Raw genomic sequence first — 26692 nt, 5'->3', positions numbered from 1 at the left:
ATCATCAATGATTAATTTCTGATATGGATACAGGATTGGGTAGAGATAGCATGTATGTTAAGTATTTGGCATTCCTGGGCCATATTCAGAAATTAAAATAAATATGAAAATCAAGATTTACACAGAGAAAACTAAAATCAGTCTGAAGCAGGGATGAGGTGCATTATTGTAACTGTATCCTCAACTTAGAGATGATTGAAGATTGATTTATGGTAGATTATGTCAAGATAAGATTTAGTTATGTAAATATAGCCTTACTATTAAACATTATCATCATTGTTGTGATTACTTAAATAATAGAACAAGAAATGATTATTAAGATTATAGTTAAGTGATTTGTAACTTACCCTTTAAAGTCACGAGTTTCCAAATCTTGTATTTAAATAGTGATTGTGTATTAAGTTAGGTTTAGGTTCAACTACAAAGAACAGAAAACTCAACTAAGGAAAACTTGAATAAGATAGAGGCTTACTGTATTTTTCTTTCCCATAGAAGTCCCAAAATAGGCAATCCAAGGCTCATATGGAGGCCCCATACTCATCAGTAATCTGATGTCTTCTGTCTTTGTGGTCCACCTTTCTTAGCAAAAGGCTTTCATCCTCAAAGCTGCCTTACTGCCCATGATAGCTGCTGGAATTCCAACCATCATATCTGCATTCTAGCCAGAAAGAAAAAGGAAGGAGAAAATGGCAAATGGGCATGTTATCCCACTGAGTCAGCCATATTTTAAATAGATTTCCCAGAAGCCCTACTCAATGGCTTTTAATTACATCCCATTGACTACCTCAAGCAGTCAGAAAACTTGGGAATTGTGGGAACAGCATAGCACATTAAGGAGATGGGAGAATAGACATTTGGTAGGCAACTAACCATCTCTGACACAATTTGCCTATTAGAAATGGGTAAGAGTGACATCAGAAAAATGGTGGAGTGAGAGATACTCCCAATCTCTCCTCTTGAAATCTCAACAAATTCTACAACTCTATGCAGAGAAAAAACTCCAGATGAACCTGAAATATACACACACCAGATAGACAGAGGTATGATTGCGTGAGAAGGCAGGCCAAAGATAGAATCCACTCATGGAACAAAAAAGCGAGAGGACTGAGTTTTTCTCTTTCCTCATGAACCTGAGGGAAGGAGGCATTGTTAGCATGGGCTTTGTCTCAGAGCTGGGAGAAGAAGAGAGTCTGAGAGGAAGGAGTTGAGATAAGGCTGGCAACCTAGACTGGGAGCAGGGCTGTTTCCTGGTGTCTGCTGCACCCATTCATGATTGCAGGCACTGAGCACCCACAAAGCCTGTGGCACACTCCCAAGAACTCTGTGCAAATAGCTCATGGATATCAGCCCATGGGGCACTGAGATGTGCTTCATCTGCCTGCATGCCCAGCAGAGTTTAACCTGTGTGGCATGGAGAAACACTTGATCAGTGATCTGCGCCCCACATGCTTCCAAAGCTTAGACACCAGCTGGAGGCATGTAGCCCCTGCCTTGCTCAGGGTTGTGCTTTGAATGCTTAGCGTGGTATCAGAGGAGTGACCAGGCTGTGTCACCCCAACCTCCCAGTCTCACATTGCTCCCTTTGCTATGTGAACAGTGGCAGTGGTGGAACCCCCTCAGCTGGGTCTCCAGGCTGCTCTCTCCTGTGAGAGGCAGGAGTGCCCAGGCACTTTGTCCCCTGCTCTTTTGGGATGCACGGGGGGGGGGGGGGAGAGTATGGGAGGACCCCTAGTTGGCCATTGCTAGAGCCATAAAATTACAAAGCCTTAACAACAAGCCCCTCCTACCAATGCAACTGTGGCCCTGCCTGCATAATTATGACAGTACACCTCAGCAGAACTCCACCCAAGAATCTCGCAGAGGGAAATCTTGTAGTATAACACCTCCTACTGAAAAAAGAAGTAAGTTACCTCTCAATACTGATAAAAAAAATTTTTTTCTGTTTTTTCCCACTTTTTCTTCTTTCTTTTTTTCTCATGTGAATACCATTTTCCTTAGTTGTTATATTTCTTATTCTTGATTTTTTTTTCTGAAGCTGGAAACGGGGAGAGACAGTCAGACAGACTCCCGCATGCGCCCGACCGGGATCCACCCAGCACGCCCACCAGGGGCGACGCTCTGCCCACCAGGGGGCGATGCTCTGCCCCTCCAGGGCATCGCTCTGCCGCGACCAGAGCCACTCTAGCGCCTGGGGCAGAGGCCAAGGAGCCATCCCCAGTGCCCAGGTCATCTTTGCTCCAATGGAGCCTTGGCTGCGGGAGGGGAAGAGAGAGACAGAGAGGAAGGAGGGGGGGTGGAGAAGCAAATGGGCGCTTCTCCTATGTGCCCTGGCTGGGAATCGAACCCGGGTCCCCCGCACACCAGGCCGACGCTCTACCGCTGAGCCAACCGGCCAGGGCCTTATTCTTTATTTTTTTAAGGCTATCATTTCTGACCATTTCTCCTTTTTTCTCTCTCTCTCTATCCTTCTATCTCCTTTTTATCTCTCATTTTTCCCCTCTCATCTGAATGTCATTTTTCATCAGATTATTATATTTTTGACTCATACTTCTTTTTGTGGCATTTTGCTAGTTTTTTACTTCATTTTTTTCTGGGTTTTTTTTTTCAGTTTTCCTCAGTTTCTGCTTTTTGTTATCTGTAGTTTTTGTTCTACTTATCATTATTTGTAGAATTTTCATTTTTTCACTGTATTTTTTTCAATTTTTATTTTATTATTTCTCAGTTATCTCTTGTTAGTGTTATTAACAATACCACACTCAAATGCCATTAAGGGAAAAGAAATCAAATACGGACATATAGGACAAAGAAGTAGCTCAGATAAATGAAAAATCTCCAGAAAAAATCTCAATTACATGGAAACCTTGGAGCTTAATGACAGAGAATTCAAAATTGAAGTTCTAAAAATACTCAATAAGATACTAGAAAACACTGAAAGGCAATTTAATGAGCTCAAAAAATAACATAGTGAAAAAAAGAGTACTTCACCAAAGAAATTGAAACTAAAAAAGAACAAAACAGAGATGAAAACTCAATACACAAACTGAAAAATGAGGTAACTAGATTAGCTAATAGAACAGGCCAGATAGAAGAGAGAATTAGTGACAATGAAGACAGGCATCTAGAGATATTACAGAGAGAAGAAGAGAGACTCACAAATTAAAAAAAATGACAAAGCCCTACAAAAATTATCTGACTCAATCAGAAAGAGCAACATAACAATACAGATAGTGATTGACTTACGACCTATGCAACTTATTTGACTTTACGACAACAATCACTAGCCATGACTGCTCCGCATCTGGCAGCACAGGTGTTGCCCAGCTGGGTGTACGACAGTGCGGACCAGCTTCCGGCAGCACTACCATCTCCACGTACACCATTTCAACTGTTATCCCAGACTCAGTGCAGCAATTTGTGTTTTATGTCTTGGATATTTTTCATCAAACCCCTCCCAAGATGTCTACCAAGAGGAAATTGTCTTTGTCTACACCTCAGCCTGAGAAGAAGGAAAGAAAGGCCATCGATCTTGACACGAAAATGAGCACGGGCTCATCCGACTTGAGCATGGGTTCACCAGCTTGAGTGCAGGGACGCTGGCTTGAGCATGAGATCATAGACATGACCCCAGCATGAGATCATAGACATGACCCCAAGGTCACTGGTTTGAGCCCAAGGTTACTGGCTTGAGTAAGGGGACACTTGCTCTGCTGTAACTACCTGGTCAAGGCACAGATGAGAAAGCAATCAATGAACAAGTACAAAGGAGGAAAGAAAGTGAATGTGAACACACATGTTTATGAAAAAACCAACTCCGGTAACCCCAACTGCTGCCTCAGATGATGACATCAATGATCCACAGCCAAGCACCAGTGGCCAATAAAATGTTTCGTACATGTTTATATATTTTGATATGTTTTGCAATTGGGAAAATGTTTCCTATGGTATTTTTTACAGTTGTATTTTGTATTTTTGTATGCACCTGTATTTTGTAATTTTGTATGTTTTGCAAATATTAAACCAGCTGTACTGGTAATGCAGTGTCTTACTTAAACCTGATGAATGTAAAAATAAGAAACAAAATGGTGTAGAGATGATACAAATGGCAAAAAATGAACAAAGAAAATTATGATATATAACAATAATGAAAGAAAATTATGATAAAATATGATTTAAAAAATTTTATAACATCATTTCACAGTACTATACATATAGCCTACTCAACTTACGACCAAATTGTGTTATGACCAGTCTGTTGGAACCAATCATGGTCGTAAGTCAAGCACTGGCTGTAATGGGTATATTAGAAAAAGAAGGACGTCAGAGTAATGGCGGAGTAGGAAGCGATACCGATAAATCTCCCCCAAAACTCAACAAGATCTTCAACCAGAAACAGAAAAACCTATACTTGGAGCTTCCAGATTCTTCGCAATACACCCAAAGGTATGATTGAGTGAAAAATTGGCTAAATATATAACCAAACCCCGAAGGAAATAGGGAGTAAGAAATGCTCCGCCTTCCTCACTAACCTAAACAGGGCGGCTTTCTCTGGTAACTGTGAATATAGAAACTGAGGCGGGCAAAGGGGGTGAATAGATCCAGGCCGCCGCAGCAAAAACGGCCGAACCAGGCTGTGGCTCAGAGACCCAAGCCGAGGAAAATCTGATACTGTGGCAACCCGGGCAATACAAGCTAACACTCGCGCCAAACCCAAACAAAGAAAGACAAGCGGAGCGGCCATTTTACCCGGTCTCCTGGTCGGTGCGCAGTTAGTGGAAGAGAGATTTCTTCCTAAGCCGCGGAAGTGGGTGCCCGTGTTGCCCCACGGAGAGGCAGGGTCAGAGGCCTTTCTGTGGGCTGAGGGCAGAGTCTCTGGGCAGCCCCAGTGCCCTGGGAAAGCCACGCACGGGAGGGAGTGAGAACTAATCCCAACGGTGGAGATTTTCCATGCTGGAGGCTGTTTCACTCAGAGGGAACCGCGGCTGGCCTCATATCCTGGTTTGCGCGCGCAGATAAGGAGTGAGCGATTCCTCCGAGTGCCTCGGCAGTGCGCGCCCGTGTTATCACACAGAGGGGCAGAGTCAGGGGCCTTTGTGTGGGCCAAAGCGGAATCTCGGGCCGCCCCAGCGCCTTGCAAAAGCCGCACACGGGGACGGAGCGAGACTCAATTCCAACGCTGCAACTTTTCCCTGCGGTTGGGGGTTTCACTCAGAGCGTGAGACTGCTGGCCGGATATCCTGGTTGCAGACAGTGAGTGAGAGTTTCCTCCAAGCGCCCCAGAAGTGGGCGCCCGCTTGTGTTACCGGATACAGTGGCAGAGCCAGAGGTCTTCGAGTGGGCGGAAAGCCCGCCTGATTATGCTAGCAGCTCTGACTGACTGAGCCTTACCCAGAGCCCTGTGCTGAGTGGAAATAGAGTGGGGAGTTGCCAGCAATTTGAGCCTCTTACTATCCAGGCAGAGGCAGCAGCAACCCCATACCTGGACTATCAGGCTACTAATTGAGGAAGGAAAGACTAGGAGAAAGGCTCCAGGAACACGGACTCTCTCACTGTCGGAGCCTATAAATGCTAATGAGCCTCGACTCCCAACGAGAATAAAGCACAATACATGACATTGCCATAGAGACTTATCAACTGCAAACCTCTACCTGAGCGTGCCAAAGGGGCAGAACCCAGGGTACAGAGTCACCGACCAGGAAGAGGGAGAGAAAAGAAAAAGCAAGAAGATAACCTCTCAAAATCAAGAATAATCTGCAGACTTTATAACCTATCCCATTTTATTATATTTGTTCGTTTGTTTCTCTTATCTTCATTCTTGAGACTTTTTTTTCCTCCTCCAATTTGGCCGATTAACTCTCTACCGGTCTTACTCTCTCCTCTCCTTGAACTACACTACCCATAAGTGTTACATCTCCCATTATCATTTCTCTTCTCTTCCTTTCTCTCTATGAGGGTTGCACTCCAAAACCCTTAACTCTCTCTCTCTCTCTCCTTTCTTTTTTCTTCTTTTAGTGGTTCCCTCTTTTTTTCTCTCTCTCTCTTTCTTTTCTCCTTCTATATTAGTTTCTTCCTTTCTCCTTTACATCTCCTCTCATTCAAACCTCAATAACAAACAAATTATCTTATCTGGGACTCAAACCTATGTTTGTGGCATTTTGGGGGTTTTTACTTCACCTTTTTAACTCACTAGCAGTGCTCCCATCCCTGGCTCTCCATATTATCTAGTTCTTGTTCCACTAAATACAATAGTAAGTTTTTAATTTGTCCCCCCATTTTTCCATTTTCCTCTTATTCCTCTCATCATAACTCTTAGAAAACCAACACCTAAAAGCAAATCATTTTATTCTTGACCCAAATTTTTCCTTATTTGCTTTTTGTGGGTCCATACACTCTTTTTTTTTTCTTTTTTCTTTTTTTTTTTTTTTTTCTTTCTCTCTTTTTTGCCCCTTTATTACTTTTCCCCAATTCAGGCCCTCCATCACAGGCATTGTTTGTTATAACTCACAGTCCACCACAAGATTTTCTCAAGAAAGAGGGGAGAGGAGAGGAGAGGAAAAAAAGAGGGGGGGAATAATTTCCTTTTTTAAAAAATTTTTATTTTATTTTATTTTTCTTTATTTCATTATTAATTTTTTTTAAAAAAACTCTTTTCGATTTGTTATTTTTTTATTTTTTTAACTTTTTATTCTTTATTAAATCTCATTAATACTATCAACAAAACCACCCTCAGATGCCATTAAGGAAGAGAAAATCGAATATCATGGATACAAAAGAAAGAGAGGTAACACAGCTAGATGAGGAAAAATCTATGGAGAAAAAATTTAATATATTGGAAACCTTGGAGCTAAATGACAGAGAATTCAAGATAGAAATCCTAAAAATCCTCCGAGATATACAAGAAAACACAGAAAGGCAATATAGGGAGCTCAGAAAACAACTCCATGAACACAAAGAATATATGTCCAAGGAAATTGAAACTATAAAAACAAATCAAACAGAGATGAAAAACTCAATTCACGAGCTGAAAAACGAAGTAACAAGCTTAGCTAATAGAACAGGTCAGATAGAAGAGAGGATTAGTGAAATAGAAGACAAGCAACTTGAGGCACAACAGAGAGAAGAAGAAAGAGACTCAAAAATTAAAAAAAATGAGATAGCCCTACAAGAATTATCTGACTCCATCAAAAAGAATAACATAAGAATAATAGGTATATCAGAGGGAGAAGAGAGAGAAAATGGAATGGAGAACATACTTAAACAAATAATTGATGAGAACTTCCCAAGCCTGTGGAAAGAACTAAAGCCTCAAGTTCAAGAAGCAAACAGAACTCCAAGTTTTCTTAACCCCAACAAACCTACTCCAAGGCATATCATAATGAAATTGACACAAACCAACAGCAAAGAAAAAATTCTCAAGGCAGCCAGGGAAAAGAAGAATACAACATATAAAGGAAGGCCCATTAGATTATCATCAGATTTCTCAGCAGAAACTCTACAAGCTAGAAGAGAGTGGACCCCAATATTTAAAGTCCTGAAAGAGAGGAACTTTCAGCCACGAATACTATACCCATCAAAGCTATCCTTCAAATACGAAGGAGAAATAAAAACATTCACAGATACAGAAAAGATGAGGGAATTTATCATCAGAAAACCCCCACTCCAGGAATTACTAAAGGGGGTTCTCCAATCAGATACAAAGAACAAAAAAAAAACAGAGCCACAAGTAAAAGCTCCAAGAAGAACACAATAAAACCAAATTTAAACTGTGACAACAACAAAAAGAAAGAGGGGGAGAGACGGAGATTAACAGTAGCAAAGGACGATGGAGTGCAAAAGTACTCACAAAATAGTTCGCTACAATGAACAGGGTAGGGACCCTTTTCATTACTCAAAGGTAACCACCATTGAAAAAACCACCACAGAAGCACATGAGATAAAAAAGATAGCAACAGAGGAAAGATGTATGGAATACAACCAAATAAAAACAAAAGATAGAAAAACAAAAGAGAAGGATCAAACAAGACACAAAACTAACAGAAAGCAAGATATAAAATGGCAATAGGGAACTCACAAGTATCAATAATTACACTAAATGTAAATGGATTAAACTCACCAATAAAAAGGCACAGAGTAGCAGAATGGATTAAAAAAGAAAATCCAACTGTATGCTGCCTACAGGAAACTCATCTAAGTAACAAGGATAAAAACAAATTCAAAGTGAAAGGCTGGAAAACAATACTCCAAGCAAATAACATCCAAAAAAAAGCAGGTGTAGCAATACTCATATCGGATAATGCTGACTACAAGACAGGAAAAGTACTTAGAGACAAAAATGGCCATTTCATAATGGCTAAGGGGACACTGAATCAAGAAGACATAACAATTCTTAATATATATGCACCAAACCAAGGAGCACCAAAATATATAAGACAGCTACTTATTGATCTTAAAACAAAAACTGACAAAAATACAATCATACTTGGAGACCTCAATACACCGCTGACGGCTCTAGATCGGTCATCCAAACAGAGAATCAACAAAGACATAGTGGCCTTAAACAAAACACTAGAGCACCTGGATATGATAGACATCTACAGGACATTTCATCCCAAAGTGACTGAGTATACATTTTTCTCCAGTGTACATGGATCATTCTCAAGAATTGACCATATGTTGCGCCACAAAAACAATATCAGCAAATTCAGAAAAATTGAAGTTGTACCAAGCATATTTTCTGATCATAAAGCCTTGAAACTAGAATTCAACTGCAAAAAAGAGGAAAAAAATCCCACAAAAATGTGGAAACTAAACAACATACTTTTAAAAAATGAATGGGTCAAAGAAGAAATAAGTGCAGAGATCAAAAGATATATACAGACTAATGAAAAGGACAATACGACATATCAGAATCTATGGGATGCAGCAAAAGCAGTGATAAGAGGGAAGTTCATATCGCTTCAGGCATATATGAACAAACAAGAGAGAGCCCAAGTGAACCACTTAACTTCACACCTTAAGGAACTAGAAAAAGAAGAACAAAGACAACCCAAAACCAGCCGAAGAAAGGAGATAATAAAAATCAGAGCAGAAATAAATGAATTAGAGAACAGAAAAACTATAGAAAAAATTAATAGAACAAGGAGCTGGTTCTTTGAAAAGATCAACAAAATTGACAAACCCTTGGCAAGACTTACCAAGGAAAAAAGAGAAAGAACTCATATAAACAAAATCCAAAATGAAAGAGGAGAAATCACCACGGACACCGTAGATATACAAAGAATTATTGTAGAATACTATGAAAAACTTTATGCCACTAAATTCAACAACCTAGAAGAAATGGATAAATTCCTAGAACAATACAACCTTCCTAGACTGAGTCAAGAAGAAGCAGAAAGCCTAAACAGACCTATCAGTAGAGAAGAAATAGAAAAAACCATTAAAAACCTCCCCCAAAATAAAAGTCCAGGCCCTGACGGCTATACCAGCGAATTTTATCAAACATTCAAAGAAGACTTGGTTCCTATTCTACTCAAAGTCTTCCAAAAAATTGAAGAAGAAGCAATACTTCCAAACACATTTTATGAGGCCAACATAACCCTCATACCAAAACCAGGCAAGGATGGCACAAAAAAAGAAAACTACAGACCAATATCTCTAATGAATACAGATGCTAAAATACTAAACAAAATACTAGCAAATTGAATACAACAACATATTAAAAAAATAATACATCATGATCAAGTGGGATTCATCCCAGAATCTCAAGGATGGTTCAACATACGTAAAACGGTTAATGTAATACACCATATCAACAAAACAAAGAACAAAAACCACATGATCTTATCAATAGACGCAGAAAAGGCTTTTGATAAAATACAACACAATTTTATGTTTAAGACTCTCAACAAAATGGGTATAGAAGGAAAATATCTCAACATGATAAAGGCCATATATGATAAACCATCAGCTAACATCATATTAAATGGCACTAAACTGAAGGCTTTCTCCCTTAAATCAGGAACAAGACAGGGTTGTCCACTCTCTCCACTCTTATTTAATGTGGTACTAGAGGTTCTAGCCAGAGCAATCAAACAAGACAAAGAAATAAAAGGCATCCATATCGGAAAAGAAGAAGTAAAGGTATCACTTTTTGCAGATGATATGATCCTATACATCGAAAACCCCAAAGAATCCACAAAAAGACTACTAGAAACAATAAGCCAATACAGTAAGGTCGCAGGATACAAAATTAACATACAGAAGTCAATAGCCTTTCTATATGCCAACAATGAAACAATTGAGAACAAACTCAAAAGAATAATCCCCTTCACGATTTCAACAAAAAAAATAAAATACTTAGGAATAAACATAACAAAGAACGTAAAGGACTTATATAATGAAAACTATAAACCATTGTTAAGGGAAATCGAAAAAGATATAATGAGATGGAAGAATATACCTTGTTCTTGGCTAGGAAGAATAAATATAATCAAGATGGCTATATTACCCAAAGCAATATACAAATTTAATGCAATTCCCATCAAAATTCCAATGACATTTTTTAAAGAAATAGAGCAAAAAATCATCAGATTTATATGGAACTATAAAAAACCCCGAATAGCCAAAGCAATCCTAAAGAAAAAGAATGAAGCTGGGGGCATAACAATACCTGACTTCAAACTCTATTATAGGGCCACGACAATCAAAACAGCATGGTATTGGCAGAAAAATAGACACTCAGACCAATGGAACAGAATAGAAAGTCCAGAAATAAAACCACATATATATAGTCAAATAATTTTTGATAAAGGGGCCAACAACACACAATGGAGAAAAGAAAGCCTCTTCAATAAATGGTGCTGGGAAAAGTGGAAAGCCACATGCAAAAGAATGAAACTGGACTACAGTCTCTCCCCCTGTACAAAAATTAACTCAAAATGGATCAAAGATCTAAACATAAGACCTGAAACAATTAAGTACATAGAAGAAGACATAGGTACTCAACTCATGGACCTGGGTTTTAAAGAGCATTTTATGAATTTGACTCCAATGGCAAGAGAAGTGAAGGCAAAAATTAATGAATGGGACTACATCAGACTAAGAAGTTTTTGCTCAGCAAGGGAAACTGATAACAAAATAAACAGAAAGCCAACTAAATGGGAAATGATATTTTCAAACAACAGCTCAGATAAGGGCCTAATATCCAAAATATACAAAGAACTCATAAAACTCAACAACAAACAAACAAACAATCCAATAAAAAAATGGGAAGAGGATATGAATAGACACTTCTCCCAGGAAGAAATACAAATGGCCAACAGATATATGAAAAGATGCTCATCTTCTTTAGCTATTAGAGAAATGCAAATCAAAACGGCAATGAGATACCACCTCACACCTGTTCGATTAGCTGTTATTAGCAAGTCAGGTAATAGCAAATGTTGGAGAGGCTGTGGAGAAAAAGGAACCCTCATCCACTGTTGGTGGGAATGTAAAGTAGTACAACCATTATGGAAGAAAGTATGGTGGTTCCTCAAAAAACTGAAAATAGAACTACCTTATGACCCAGCAATCCCTCTACTGGGTATATATCCCCAAAACTCAGAAACATTGATACGTAAAGACACATGCAGCCCCATGTTTATTGCAGCATTGTTCACAGTGGCCAGGACATGGAAACAACCAAAAAGCCCATCAATAGATGACTGGATAAAGAAGATGTGGCACATATACACTATGGAATACTACTCAGCCATAAGAAATGATGACATCGGAACATTTACAGCAAAATGGTGGGATCTTGATAACATGATACGAAGCGAAATAAGTAAATCAGAAAAAAACAGGAACTGTATTATTCCATACGTAGGTGGGACATAATAGTGAAACTAAGAGACATTGATAAGAGTGTGGTGGTTACGGGGGGGAGGGGGGAATGGGAGAGGGATAGGGGATGGGAGGGGCACAAAGAAAACAAGATAGAAGGTGACAGAGGACAATCTGACTTTGGGTGGTGGGTATGCAACATAATTGAATGACAAGATAACCTGGACTTGTTATCTTTGAATATATGTATCCTGATTTATTGATGTCACCCCATTAAAAAAATAAAATTATAAAATAAAAATTAAAAAAAAAAAAAAAAGAAAAAGAAGAAAAGAGGGGAAAAGAAATGGAGAACATATTGAAACAAATAATCAATGAGAATTTCCAAAGCCTGTGGAAACAGAGCAGGGTTCGGGAACCTTTTTGGCTGAGAAAGCCATGAATGCCACATATTTTAAAATGTAATTCCATGAGAGCCATACAACGACCTGTGTATGTTATACATTATCCAATAAAAAATTGGTGTTGTCCCAGAGGACAGCTGTGATTGGCTCCAGCCACCTGCAACCATGAACGTGAGTGGTAGGAAATGAATGGATTGTAATATATGAGAATGTTTCATATTTATAACATTATTATTTTTTAATTAAAGATTTGTCTGTGAGCCAGATGCAGCCATCAAAAGAGCCACATCTGGCTCACGAGCCATAGGTTCCTGACCCCTGAGTTAGAGCCTTGAATCCAAGAAGGAAACAGAACAATGAGTTACCTCAACCCAAACAGACCTACTTCAGGGCACATTGTAATGAAATTATTACAAATCAGTGACAAAGAAAGAATCCTCAAGGCAGCTAGGGAAAAAAAGAATATAACATATAAAGAAAGACCCATTAGGCTATCATCAGATTTCTTAGCAGAAACTCTAAAAGCCAGAAGAGAGAAGACCCTAACATTTAAAGTACTGAAAAGAGGAACTACCAGCCAAGAATACTATATCCATCAAAGCTATTCTTCAAATATGAAGGAGAAATGAAAACACAGACCTACAGCAGCTGAGGGAATTTATCACCAGAAAACCCCACTACAGGAAATACTAAAGGAGGTTATACAACCAAATACAAAGAACTAAACAAAACAAAACTACAAGTAAAAGTTTTAACAAAACCACAATAAAAACTAGGATAATCTGTGACAACAATAACATAAAAGGGGAGAGGATAAAGATCAGCAGTAGCAAAGGAAGATAGAGTGCAGAAGCACACAAAAGATAATGGACTCTAATAAATATGATAATTTTTCTTTTAATAACCTAATGGTAACTACCCCAGAAAATGCTACTACTGAAACACATAGTTTAAAAAAAGAAGAAACAGAGGATAGAAGTATGAAATACTATAAAACAAATGACAGAAAAACAAAAAAGAAGACCCAAACAAGACACAGAGCTATCAGAAAGCAGTATATAAAATGGCAATAGGAAATCCTCAAGTGTCAACAATTACACTAAATGTAAATGGATTGAATTCATCAATAAAGAGGCACAGAGTAGCATATTGGATCAAGAAGCAAAACCCAATGGTATACTGCCTTCAAAAGACACCTCTAAGCTACAAGGATAAAAATGGATTCAAAGTGAAAGATTGGAAAACAATTCTCCAAGCAAATAATATCCAAAGAAAAGCAGGTGTAGCTATACTCATATCTGACAATGCTGACTTCAAGACAACAAAGGTAATCAGAGACAAAGATGGACATTTCATAATGATAAAGGGAACATTATATCAAGAAGACATAACATTTCTTAATATATATGCACCAAACCAGGGAGCCCCAAAATATATGAGATGTCTACTTAAATGATCTAAAAATACAAACTGACAAAAATACAATCATACTTGGAGACCTCAATACACCATTGATAGCTTTAGATTGTTCACCAAACAGAAAATCAATAAAGAAATATTGGCCTTAAATGAAATACAAATGAATACAAATGGACATAATAGACATCTACAGGACATTTCATCCCAAACGTCAGAGTATATGTTTTTCTCCAGTGTACATGAAACAGTCTCAATAATAGATCATATGCTGGGCCACAAAACTAATATCAACAAATTCCAAAATATTGAAATTATACCAAGAATATTCTATGACCATAAGGCTTTGAAACTAGAATTCAACTGCAAAAATGAAGTAAACAAACCCACAAAAATGTGGAAATTAAACAACATACTTCTAAAAAATGACTGGGTCAAAGAAAAAATAAAAGCAGAGATCAAAAGATGTATACAGACAAATGGAAATGACAACATGACATATCAGAATCTCTAGGATGCAGCAAAAGCAGTAATAAGAGGGAAGTTCATATCATTACAGGCTTAGGAAAGGTTTTTTTTTGTTTTTGTTTTTTTAATTTTTTATTTATTCATTTTAGAGAGGAGAGGGAGAGAGAGAGAGAGAGAGAGAGAGAGAGAGAGAAGGGGGGGAGGAGCTGGAAGCATCAACTCCCATATGTGCCTTGACCAGGCAAGCCCAGGGTTTCGAACCGGCGACCTCAGCATTTCCAGGTCGAGGCTTTATCCACTGCGCCACCACAGGTCAGGCCTCATTACAGGCTTATATGAAAAAAAAAAAAACAACAAAAAAATAAGAGAAAGCCCAAGTAAACAACCTAACATCACATTTTAAAGAACTAGAAAAAGAGAACAAAGGCAACCCAAAACTAGCAGAAAAAAGGAAATAATAAAAATTAGTGCAGAAATAAATGAAATAGAGAACAGAAAAACTATAGAAAAAAATCAATAAAATGAAGAACTGGTTCTTTGAAAAGATCAACAATATCAACAAACCCCTGGCAAGACTTACTAAGGAAAAAAGAGAAAGGACTCATATAAACAAAATCCAAAATGAAAGAGGAGAAATTACCACAGATATCATAGATATACAAAGGATTATTGTAGAGTACAATGAAAAACTATATGCTACTAAATTCAACAATCTAGAAGAAATGGATAAATTCCTAGAACAATATAATCTTTCTAGACTGAATCATGAATAAGTAGAAAGCCTAAATAGACCCATAAGCAAGAAGGAAATAGAAACAACTATCAAAAACCTCCCAAAAAATAAAGGTCTGGGGCCAGATGGCTATACTAGTGAATTCTACCAAACATTCAAAGAAGATTTGGTTCCTATCCTTCTCAAAGTTTTCTAAAAAATTAAAGAAGAAGCAATACTTTCAAACAAAATACTAGCAAATCAAATACAATAATACATTAAAAAAAGAATTCATTATGATCAAGTGGGATTCATCCCAGAAACACAAGAATCATTCAACATATGTAAAACAATTACTGTAATACACCATATCAACAAAACAAAGAACAAAAATCATATGATTCTATCAATAGATGTAGAAAAGGCATTTGATAAATACATCCCTTTATGTTTAAAACACTCAACAAAAGGGGAATAGAAGGAAAAGATCTCAACATAATAAAGGCCATTTATGACAAACCATCAGCTAACATCATACTAAATGGTAAAAAACTAAAAACTTTTCCTCTAAAATCAGGAACAAGACAAGGTTGCCTACTCTCTCCACTCTTATTCAACACAGTGCTGGAAGTTCTAGCCAGAGCCACCAGACAAGAGAAAGAAATAAAAGGCATTCATATTGGGAAATAAGAAGTAAAGGTTTCACTTTTTGCAGATGACATGATTCTGTATATAGCAAACCCCCAAAGACTTCACAGAAAAGCCATTAGAAACAATAACCCAATAATATAGTAAGGTCGCAGAATACAAAATTAATATACAGAAGTCTATTGCTTTCTTATATGACAACAATAAAATGTCAGAAAAGGAACTCAAAAAAATAATCTTTTTGCAGTTGCAATAACAAAAAAAAAATGAAATACCTAGGAATAAACATAACAAAGAATATAAAGGACCTATATACTGAAAACTACAAAGCATTACTAAAGGATATTGAAAAAGACACAATGAAATGAAAAAATATTCCTTGTTCTTGGATAGGAAGAATAAATATAGTTAAAATGGCCATATTATCTAAAGCAATATACAAATTTAATGCAATTCCCATTGAAGTTCCAATGTCATTTTTTTAAAGAAATGAAATTAAAAATTGTCAGGTTTGTATGGAACCATAAAAAAACCTGAATAACCAAAACAATCCTAAGGGGAAAAAAAAATGAAGCTGGAGGCATTATAATACCTGACTTCAACTTACAGTACAGAGCCACGATAATCAAAACAGCATGGTATTGGCAGAAAAATAGAGACACAGACCAAAGGAATAGAATAGAGAGCCCAGAAATAAAACCACATCTATATGGTCAAATCATCTTTGATAAAGAAGCCAAAGACACACAATGGAGAAAAAAGAATGGCTCTTCTATAAATGGTGCTGGGAAAATTGGAAAGCCACATGCAAAAGAATGAAACTTGACTACGGTTTGTCTCCTTGCACAAAAATTAATTCAAAATGGATCAAAGACCTAAATATAAGGTCAGAAACAATAAGTTACATAGAAGAAAACATAAGTATTAAACTCATGGACCTTAGCCGTAGAGAACATTTTATGAATTTGACTCCAAAGGCAAGGGAAGTAAAGGCAAAGATAAATGAATGGGACTGCATCAAACTAAGAAGCTTCTGCACAGCAAAAGAAACTGACAATGAAACAGAAGCCAACTAAATGGGAGATGATATTTTCAAACAACAGCTCAGATAAGGGACTAATATCCAAAATATACAAAGCACTCATAAAACTCAGCAACAAACAAGTAAACAATCCAATTAAAAAATGGGAAGAAGCCTGACCAGGCAGTGGCGCAGTAGTTAGAGCATCAGACTGGGATGCAGAGGACCCAGGTTCAAAATCCCAAGGTTGCTGGCTTGAGTGTGGGCTCACCAGCTTGAGCACAGGGTGGCTGGTTTGAACATGGGATCATAGACATGATCCCATGGTCGCTGGCTTGAGCCCAAAGGTCGCTGGCTTGAAGCCCAAGGTCACTGGCTTGAGCAAGGGGTCATTCGCACTGCGGCAGCCCCCAAGTCAAGGCACATATGAGAAAGCAATCACTGAACAACTAAGGAGCTGCAACAAAGAATTGATGCTTCTCATTCTCTCCCTTCCTGTCTGTCTGTCCCTCTCTCTGACTTTCTGTCCCTGTAAAAAAAAAAAAAAAAAAAAAGGACATGAACAGACACTTCTCCCAAGAAGAAATACAAATGGCAAATAGATATATGAAAAGATGCTCATCTTCACTAGCTATTAGAGAAATGCTCAACATAACTACAATGAGATACCACCTCATACCTGTTAGATTAGCTATTATCAACAGAACAGGTAATAACAAGTGTTGGAGAGGCTGTGGAGACAAAGGAACCCCCATTCACTGTTGGTGGAAATGTAAAGTAGTACAACCATTATGGAAGAAAGTATGGTGGTTCCTCCAAAAATTAAGAATAGAACTACCATATGACCCAGCAATCCCTCTACTTTGAATATACCCCCATAACTCAAAAACATTGGTACATAAAGACACATGCAGCCCCGTGTTCATTGCAGCATTGTTCACGATGGCCAAGACATGGAAACAACCAAAAAGCCCTTCCTTCAATAGAAGACTGAATAAAGAAGATGTGGTATATACATACTATGGAATACTACTCAGCCATAAGAAATGATGACATAGGATCATTTAGGACAACATGGACGGACCTTGATAACATTATACTGAGTGAAGTAAGTAAATCAGAAAAAGCTAAGAACTGTATGATTCCATACATAGGTGGGACACAAAATAGAGATTCATGGACATAGATAAGAGTGCAGTGGTTACCAGGGGGAAGGGAAGGGAGAAGATGGAGGGGGATGGGGAGGAGGAGGGGCATAAAGAGAAACAAATATAGGGTGATGGAGGATGACTTGACTTTGGGTGATGGGTATACAGCATAATCGACTGTCCAAATGATGTGATGTTTTGTCTTAATCTATGTACTCTGGTTGACCAATGTCACCCTGTAAAATTTAATTGTCTAAGTAAAAAAAAAATTCTAAAAAGAAACGGGCTACCACTAAGTCCTTATGATTCGACCATACACTCCATGGGAGCAGGGACTTCATCTATTTTGTTTATTACTGATCTCCATCACAGCCCCCAGTGCCCCAAACACAGAATGAAATACAGAGTAAATAACTGGCCCAAGGTCACTCCACAAGTAAGAAGCCAAGTCTGAATTAGAACCCTGGTATGCCCTCCCAATGTCCAGATGCCTCTCAAATTCCTCCATGCTTTGAGGCTGTACAATGAGGTAAATGGTAGAGCCAGGACAGAGGCTGGAGAGGTGGAATTTACGCTAAGTAGTAACAGTTCTGAATACCTTTCCACTAGAGATTTTAAATGCAGATCCCACAAGAAGCACAAATCCAGGTTAATGCTGATTGGCCCGAACCAAGGCATTGTCAGTAGGCACAAAAGAACCAGGATGAGTTTGAGAGACCCCTTTCAGGATCCATAAGACAAGGGCCATAGGGAGGGGGAGGTATTAGGGATCACAGGCTTCTAGTTTATGAGGCAGTGTAGATTAAGATGACATTCACAGTAACTAACAGAAGACAAGATTTTTAAACGGAAATGCAAAGAGTGTTCAAAGAAAAACTACCAAAGGATAGCCAAGTAGTTCAGTAAAATAACCTAATTAAGCCGACAGACTGGAGGAATGAGCTTATTTTTAACCTCTTCTGGTGATCACGTGTAGTGTATAATCCTCAGTCTTTTTGTAAAGTTGTTTCTATTACAGGCTGAGAAACTAGAAAAGAAGAATTTGTGACAACAAACCATCTAGGACCATGCTTAGCATTTTCTGAGTTCCCACTGAAGGTGGTGCCGGCCTGCGTTCTCAGCAGCTCTAGAACAGCTATTCCAGGCTGACAATCACCCTAGTGTACCCTCTTTGAAAATGAAGCTAATATAATACTTCCAAACATGGCTTTTTAAAACCTGAGAAGTTTCTGGCCCTGGCCAGTTGGTTCAGTGGTAGAGCGTCGGCCTGGAGTGCAGAAGTCCCGGGTTCTATTCCTGGCCAGGGCACACAGGAGAAGCGCCCATCTGCTTCTCCACCCCTCCCCTTCTCCTTCCTTTCTGTCTCTCTCTTCCCCTCCCGCAGCCGAGGCTCCATTCGAGCAAAGATGGCCCGGGCGCTGGGGATGGCTCCTTGGCCTCTGCCCCAGGCGCTAGAGTGGCTCTGGTCGCGACAGAGCTACGCCCCGGAGGGGCAGAGCATCGCCCCCTGGTGGGCGTGCCGGGTGGATCCCGGTCGGGCACATGCAGGAGTCTGTCTGACTGTCTCTCCCCGTTTCCAGCTTCAGAAAAATAAAAAAAATAAAAAAATTAAAAAAAAACCCTGAGAAGTTTCTGCTCCTCTCTTCTGGGCAAAGTTATCACTGGCAGTGAACAATTGCATATAAAATAGAACATGCTGTTGTCTGTTTAATCTGGAAGTCATGCAGAGTTAAAGTTGGGCAAAGCATTTGGAAATGTTAGAGACCTGAATTGTTCCATTTAAGTCTGATGTCCTTGTCAAAGCACTGACTCCCAGTTCCCTGGGATTATCTGAAAACCTCCACACTCACCAGATTTTACTTTGCTAACAGTTATTTGGCCTGTATTTTCTTTCCAATTGTTGCTTGATAGACATCTTGCAAGGTTCTTGAAATGGGAATAAATCTGACTTATGCAATGGAACATAACATCAACAGTTGATTTAATTATGCGGCAGAAATGCAAATGAAAATATTTAAAAGAAATTTCCATTGCTAATTAGTTATTGAAAACAAAGAAAATTCAAAATTTTAAATATAAAAAGATACACAGTAAACTATAAAAGGATATATTAGATCCAGCAATATGTAATTTAGTTCCTTTATTTATTACTGCTCCCTTTCTTGCCCCCCAGAATCTTTTATTTTCAATTTATTTTCCAAATTAAATTATAACCTGATAGATTAGTTTCATTAAAAAGTTATAAAAAGTTGAGAAAAAATCCAATAATATGAGAAATGCTAAACTATATCAACCCAAATAAAATAATAAAAACAAATATAAAAGGAAGCAAAATATTCAGAATACCATAATCTACTTGCTCCTTGATATCCCTAATTCAAGTGATTCATAACCCATTTCTAGAACAGTGGATGTATCTTCAATGAATTCACTACCAATTTGCTTTAGGTTTCCTTTAGTTTTCTCAGAATTTATGGGTCAATGTTCAAACATGGCAATTCCTGGCTTCTGTCTATGCAACTTCAGATAGCCATTATTTAGCTTTGTTTTCTTTAAAGAATCCTTAAGGACTTGAGGATATAATTGTTTCCACTTCATTAATGAATGAAGTATTATTCTAAGTATATTCAAAGTTCTGGGCACATTTTGTATAAGCATTTCCAACGAGGCCTTGCATACCTCTCTTTGCCCATTCCCAATCCAATTCCCAGAACATGAGTATTCAGGCAGCAATGGTCTTAGATGCCATTATTCATATTTGTCAGGTCATGTAATCCATGTATTTTAGAACTTAAAGGAAGCCAATAGGTTTGAAGATCCATTTGGTATTCTGATATCTATGGTCTGACTCTCTTTAATGTTTCTGTGGGTCCCATTGAATACTTACTCCTTTTCATTGCCTAGACCATAGCATCTCGTCAGCTTTGCAAATGAATAATCCCTGATCTACCCAATGTGACATTTCACTTTACTTTTTCAAAAATGAATATATGACAGAGAAGGAAACACCTTTACAGAAAATTGGGCCAAATTTTCCAGCACATTTTTAAGCACTTCAAGGTTATAGTTCAACTATGTCCAAATATCTTTTTTTCCATGAAATTCTAGAAGCACTCAAAACTCTATTGCTATACTAACAAACTACCTCTAGCATTCATCCAGGGAACCAAATCTATATTACCACAACTCCAAGGCTGATGGAAAATGACATTTAAGTCAATACCACTCTAAAGAACTTCTGCTTCCTTACTGCTTATAGATTTATTTTCAAAACATAGAAGTAAGCTATAACCCACTCTGAATTCCCACTGAAGTCATCGATATAGTTTTCAACAAATACATCACTTAGACTGAAAGCCAACTTTGTCACAGTAGTGCTATTCTAATTCAAACCACAAATCCTTCTCTAAAATAAAATCTTCTCTCTTATATCTTCAGGAAAAGAAAGCAGTCTGTGCATGTTTAAAAACCACTGGTTTCTGAGCATCTTCCAGCTTTGTTCTCTTTCAAACCTCCCCCGAGCCCCAGCCCCTCCACAAAAGCTTCCATATATTGGCAGCAGTGTGGCCCAAGGTCATGGCCACCACTCTACACAGCCCCTAATAGTCCATTTAAAGAATAAATTATCATTGAGCACACTTAGTTGTGTATCTTAACTTATTTTTATTCTGTGAGAATTTGCCTTGATTCTGTAGAGCAGGGGTCCCCAAACTTTTTACACAGGGGGCCAGTTCACTGTCCCTCAGACCGTTGGAGGGCCAGACTATAAAAAAAAACTATGAGCAAATCCCTATGCACACTGCACATATCTTATTTTAAAGTAAAAAAACAAAATGGGAACAAATACAGTATTTAAAATAAAGAACAAGTAAATTTAAATCAACAAACTGACCAAGATTTCAATGGGAACTATGGGCCTGCTTTTGGCTAATGAGATGGTCAATGTGCTCCTCTCACTGACCACCAATGAAAGAGGTGCCCCTTCCAGAAGTGCGGACGGGGCAGGGGGGGGCAGATAAATGGCCTCAGGGGGCCGCATGCGGCCTGTGGGGGCTGTAGTTTGGGGACCCCTGCTGTAGAGCATCATATGTAAAGGTGCTGTATTTATTACACTGGATCCTGTGCTACCTGCCAATCACAGCTGTTCTCTTAACAGATCCAAAGTGTTACTTCATAATATTTCTCACATGGCAGGGTATTTAATAAAGACTGCATTTGAATTTCCTCATTCTTTAAATTAGGAAGATCAAAGCAAATTGATGAATATCCACACATTACCTTTGCTTACTAGCTTTCACCTCCCTTCTATTTTGTAGCTGAACTAAGAACGACTGAAAGAGAAGGATGGGGGCTCTCATTTAATGGGGGTGGACTGCTATTTATAGATCATTTCAATGGCCTGAATGATCAAGGAACATAGACTATTACCTACATGTAATAGGAAGGAGCCATTTATTTATTTATTCATTTTGGTCAAGGAGTCTTGATGAGCATGCCCAGTACTTGGCACAGAGCTCAGGTTTTGGAGTCTAACAGCATGAACTCAGCTCTTAGCTCCACAACCTTTATGAGGGAAATTTATCTTCTCTGACCTTGATGTTCTGGTAGGTGGAATAGGCATAGTCACTATAACAACACACCTTGCAGGGCTGTGGTTAGGATAAAATGAAAGGAGATGACAATTGGGCAGAGGAGGTGGGAGAAGGGCATGAACGGAGACCTGTCTCTCTTTGCTCCCCCTTTTCAGGCTCTGGTCCCTGCTTATTTCTCACCCCGTTGTTGTTTTCCTGCTGTTCTCTTAATCCACAGACTAATTGCAAAGACCACGGAGCAGAGAATTGCTCTGTCATTCAAGGATTTACTCTACATGCAGTCAGTGGGTCATGCAGTGAACTCATGTGATTTGGCAAGTCCCATTTATTTCATCCACAGCTTGAAACTTTCTTGTAAAATAAAGGATTCTACTCAGGTGAGGGTTCTTTCTGGATGAGGCCTTATAAAGCTCCATGCTAGAGTCTTACCTATTTTTCTTTCTTTCTTTTTTCTTTTTAATTCAGTGAGAGAAGGGGAGGCAGAGAGACAAACTCCTGCATCGCCCCAACCAGGATCCACCTGGCAAGTCCACGAAGAGGAGATGCTCTGCCCATCTGGGGCATTGTTTCATTGCTCAGTGGCTGAACTCTTCTTAACACCTGAGGCAGAGGCCATGGAGCCATTTTCAGTGCCCAGGGTCAACTCACTCCAATTGAGCCATGGCTTCAGGAGGGGAAGAAAGAGAGAGAAAAAAGAGAGAAGAGAGAAGGGGAGGGGTGGCGAAACAGATGTGCGCTTCTTCTGTGTGGCCTGGCTGGGAATTGAACCCAGGACATCCACATGCCAGGCCAAGGCTCTTCCACTGAGCCAACCAGCCAAGGCCTGTTTTTCTTTTTCTACCTCAAGGCCATTGACAATTATATTGTTGTAACTCCCATGAATACAGACCATCTATAATTCCAGCTACCATCTTTAAGGGCCTACTATGTACCAGACATTCTACTTGTCACTTACCCTATATGGAACTACAAGATGGACATGCTTTTTTCCTTTTAACTTATGGGGAAACTGAGATTTAAGAATATAAATAACTTCCCCAAGACCACCTTAGCTAGGAATGGGCCCAGCTAGTACTCAAAGTTGGGTCTGAGTCCAAAGACCACACTTTTTTTAATCTACCAGAAAAGGTAAATGGATTTCAATTCAAGTGTCCAATATGATGCATTGGTGGTGGGTGAGTGCTGCGTGGAAAGCATTTTGAGGCTGGGCCTAGGCTCAGGGGATAGTGCTATTAACAGTGAGTCATGTGTGCCTGGGCCTGGTGGGAAGAAAGGCAGGGGGTGATAGGTGCCAACCTGCCTCCTGAATGTCATGCAAGCTTTACCCGCCTAGTGTCCACTCACCGAGATAAGGGGTTTAATTTGTCTCCTTGGAATACTACTTTATACCTTCTAGTGCTTTTCTGGCCCTTTTCATCAAAGGAAAACAGCCTTTTTTTTGAAGCTTTTAATCCCCATGAGATAGTCTTTCCTGCAATTCCCTTTGTTCAGCACAGATTTTTCAACTCCTGGGCCGCAGGGAGACCAAGAGCAGCCTGATTTCACACATCTGTTCTTGGTCAGGGGATCATTCCTTCCCCTGGCCAGTCTGCTGGCTAAATTTCTGACTTTGGAGCCCATCTCAGTATGCACCGACTAGAGTTACAGCCTGAACAAATTGCTCAATCTCTCTGCATTGTAGTTTACTTACCTATGGGGTGCGTGTGCGTGTGTGTGTGTGTGTGAATGGATACAGGAGGTGGACAATGATTCTCAGCCCTACTTGTATGCCAGAATCACGTGAGCTACTTATAACATGCCCAGGTCCGTTGGGTCAATCCTGGAGCTGGGGCCCAGGAGTCAGTTTACTAAAAGCTCCCCGATAATTCTAATATGCATCCATTCAGGGTAGAGGACCACTGGACTCTCTGTCACTAAGTACTAATAGACATGGCATTTGTTAATATCATTTATCAAATAAACCTGATGGCTTTGGGTTCACTTTTATGCCTCTTATAAGGGCAAACTATCTCCCTTAAGCATTTACCTGCAATTGTTTAAAAACACAGATTTTTAGACAGTTTTTAAATATATTGGCTTTCTCATGGAATTGTTACATAATTACAATGTTGGGTTTATTAGTTTTCTTTCTTTTGCTATGTGTAGTATTCTGATTTGGTTTATAATTTACCATGTTTGCTAAACCAAGTGTTTCTCAAACTGCAGTCTGTGGACCATCTATATCAGAACCACTCAATGTGATTTTTTTAAGAAAAATGAAGGTCCCCAGACCTACCAGAGTCCTCCTGGAGCAGAGCCTCTTGGAGGCTGTGTTTCCAACAAGCACCAGCAGCATCTGTAAGCACACTACAGTGTAAGAGAAGGATTTGCATGCATGCACCATAGCACTAGACATTTAATAAACACTATCTGATCATTGTCATTGTGAAGCATAAAAAATACTCGGTGTAGCACTAGCACTTAGGCCTCTATTGCTTTATTTTTTAAATAAAGCATAGTCTTTCACTTTTATTTAACAATCTTTGCTAACCAAAGTACTCTTTAGTTGAGGAGAGCTGTTGAGTTTGTGTTTTTGCTTGGTTTTGGGTGTTCCCCCTTTTTTAGTTATCTCAGTAGAATACACATAGATCTTGAGATCAGGAACAACAGCTATTCTCTGCTGAGTGTCTTTGTAAACAGATCCAACCTCAGTCTTCCCTGCTACCAAAACCAATCATCTAGGTGCCAGGGGGGGAAATAACATAACCCCGAAGCCTAGGTTTGAAACAGAACCTCAAGCTGATGTGCAACTCTCTAATGACAGGCTCAGAGCATAGCCCTGGTCCCTGGATGCCTTGAGGCTTATTTTTAAATGGCTGGTGCCTGGTTCATAAAGCCGTCATGATTAATGAGCCAACAGTTATAAAATCTTTCTAATGTCTTATGTAAAAGCCCCATTTCATGTACAAAGCAACCATCTCATTGCATTAGTACTTGAGTGGCTTGTTTTAGCATATCTAAAATTCAATTATGATTTAAAAAAAAAAACAGGTAGATTTCGCTACAGAGGCTTTCAGGAAATGGGAATTCACATGTGGCTGATTAAAGTGATGACAAGGCTTATTTTTCATAAAGTATGTTTCCTTCAAGGAGAAAAGTTCTCCTTGATTGTTCTGAACTGGGGAGGGTTTGTAATGATGTCAGAAGCTGGCTTTCTCTGGAAAATGACCAGCCACCCCTGCCTTACTCCATCAAGTCATATTTTCCTGTTTCTACTGATCCCAAGGTTGATTTTGAGTTGCTTTTATAGTCTTGAACAAAATATAATTTCCCCAAGGAATTTTTGCTTTTACTTTATATTATATGAAGCAAAGAGACTAGATCCTTGACATTATGATCCACATGTACATCAAAACACATTTTCATTAGCCTCCAGATTCACCCATTCTGGGGCCCCTTGGTTTCGGTTTATATGCTCTGGAGAGAAATAGAATCTGGTTTAGAACACAATGAGCTCATTCTCCTGGACAGAGGGAAAACCAGGCTTGCCAGTTCTGGTCCTGACCTCACTCTTATACTTCATGATTCTTCAGCACAACCATGAAAGCTTGGTCTACTTTAGAATTCACATGTCAATTCTGTAAAGCAATTAATAATAAATAATAAATAATTTCACAGTCATCCTTCCTAGAAAAAGCTGGTGAGACCATCCATCATCTATAATGCAAATAATAGCGAACATTTTGTGGTACTTGTATACAGGCATTTTGCAAGTGCTTCATATGCTTATTTCATTCAGTCCCTACAGAAGTCCTGGAGTCAGTATGCTTTATTATCCTATTTTATGAACTAAAAAAACCCTGAAACCTGCAGGTATGCTACAGGAAGCCACAGACAGAAGAGTAGTTTGAACAGATCTGTATGACTTTGGAGTCAATGCTTTTAACACATGATAGGTTAGGGTGCTTTTATAGTAAAATAATAACATTGTAACAACTAGTATTGAGTATTAGCTATGTGCTAGACAAGTTTTACATGTAATAATTCACCTTATTAGGTAACTATTATTATGACCATTTTGCAGATAAGGAAATTGAAGATGAAAGAAATTAAATAACTTGCTGAAAGCCTCACAACTAGAAAGTGGCAGAACCAGGTACATAGGATGGGCCTACCCTGACCTGTCAGTACCCATCTCCCAGTCTTATAGCTCTTATGGCTATAGAATGGCTGTCAAGAATAATAGTCACAGTGATTCTGTGGTTGTGGCATACAGAAAAGTCAGTGGTCCGTGACGGCCAGCCGTGTCTCCTGACCTGGGCAGTGGGGGCTGTAATGGCTGAGAGCAGGCATGGGAGAGGAGCCAGGCTTATTGCACCACAACTGCAAAGCAAAGATCCAAGGAACAGGCAAAGGGTCAGATGTCACAAAAAGATGTAGGGACAATAGGAAGACCCAGAGAGCCTGGGCAGAGGGGAACA

This window comes from Saccopteryx bilineata, chromosome 1 (genome assembly GCF_036850765.1).
Source record: "Saccopteryx bilineata isolate mSacBil1 chromosome 1, mSacBil1_pri_phased_curated, whole genome shotgun sequence".
In the NCBI taxonomy this organism is placed as follows: domain Eukaryota; kingdom Metazoa; phylum Chordata; class Mammalia; order Chiroptera; family Emballonuridae; genus Saccopteryx; species Saccopteryx bilineata.
Note: the sequence above shows the minus strand (reverse complement) of the source record.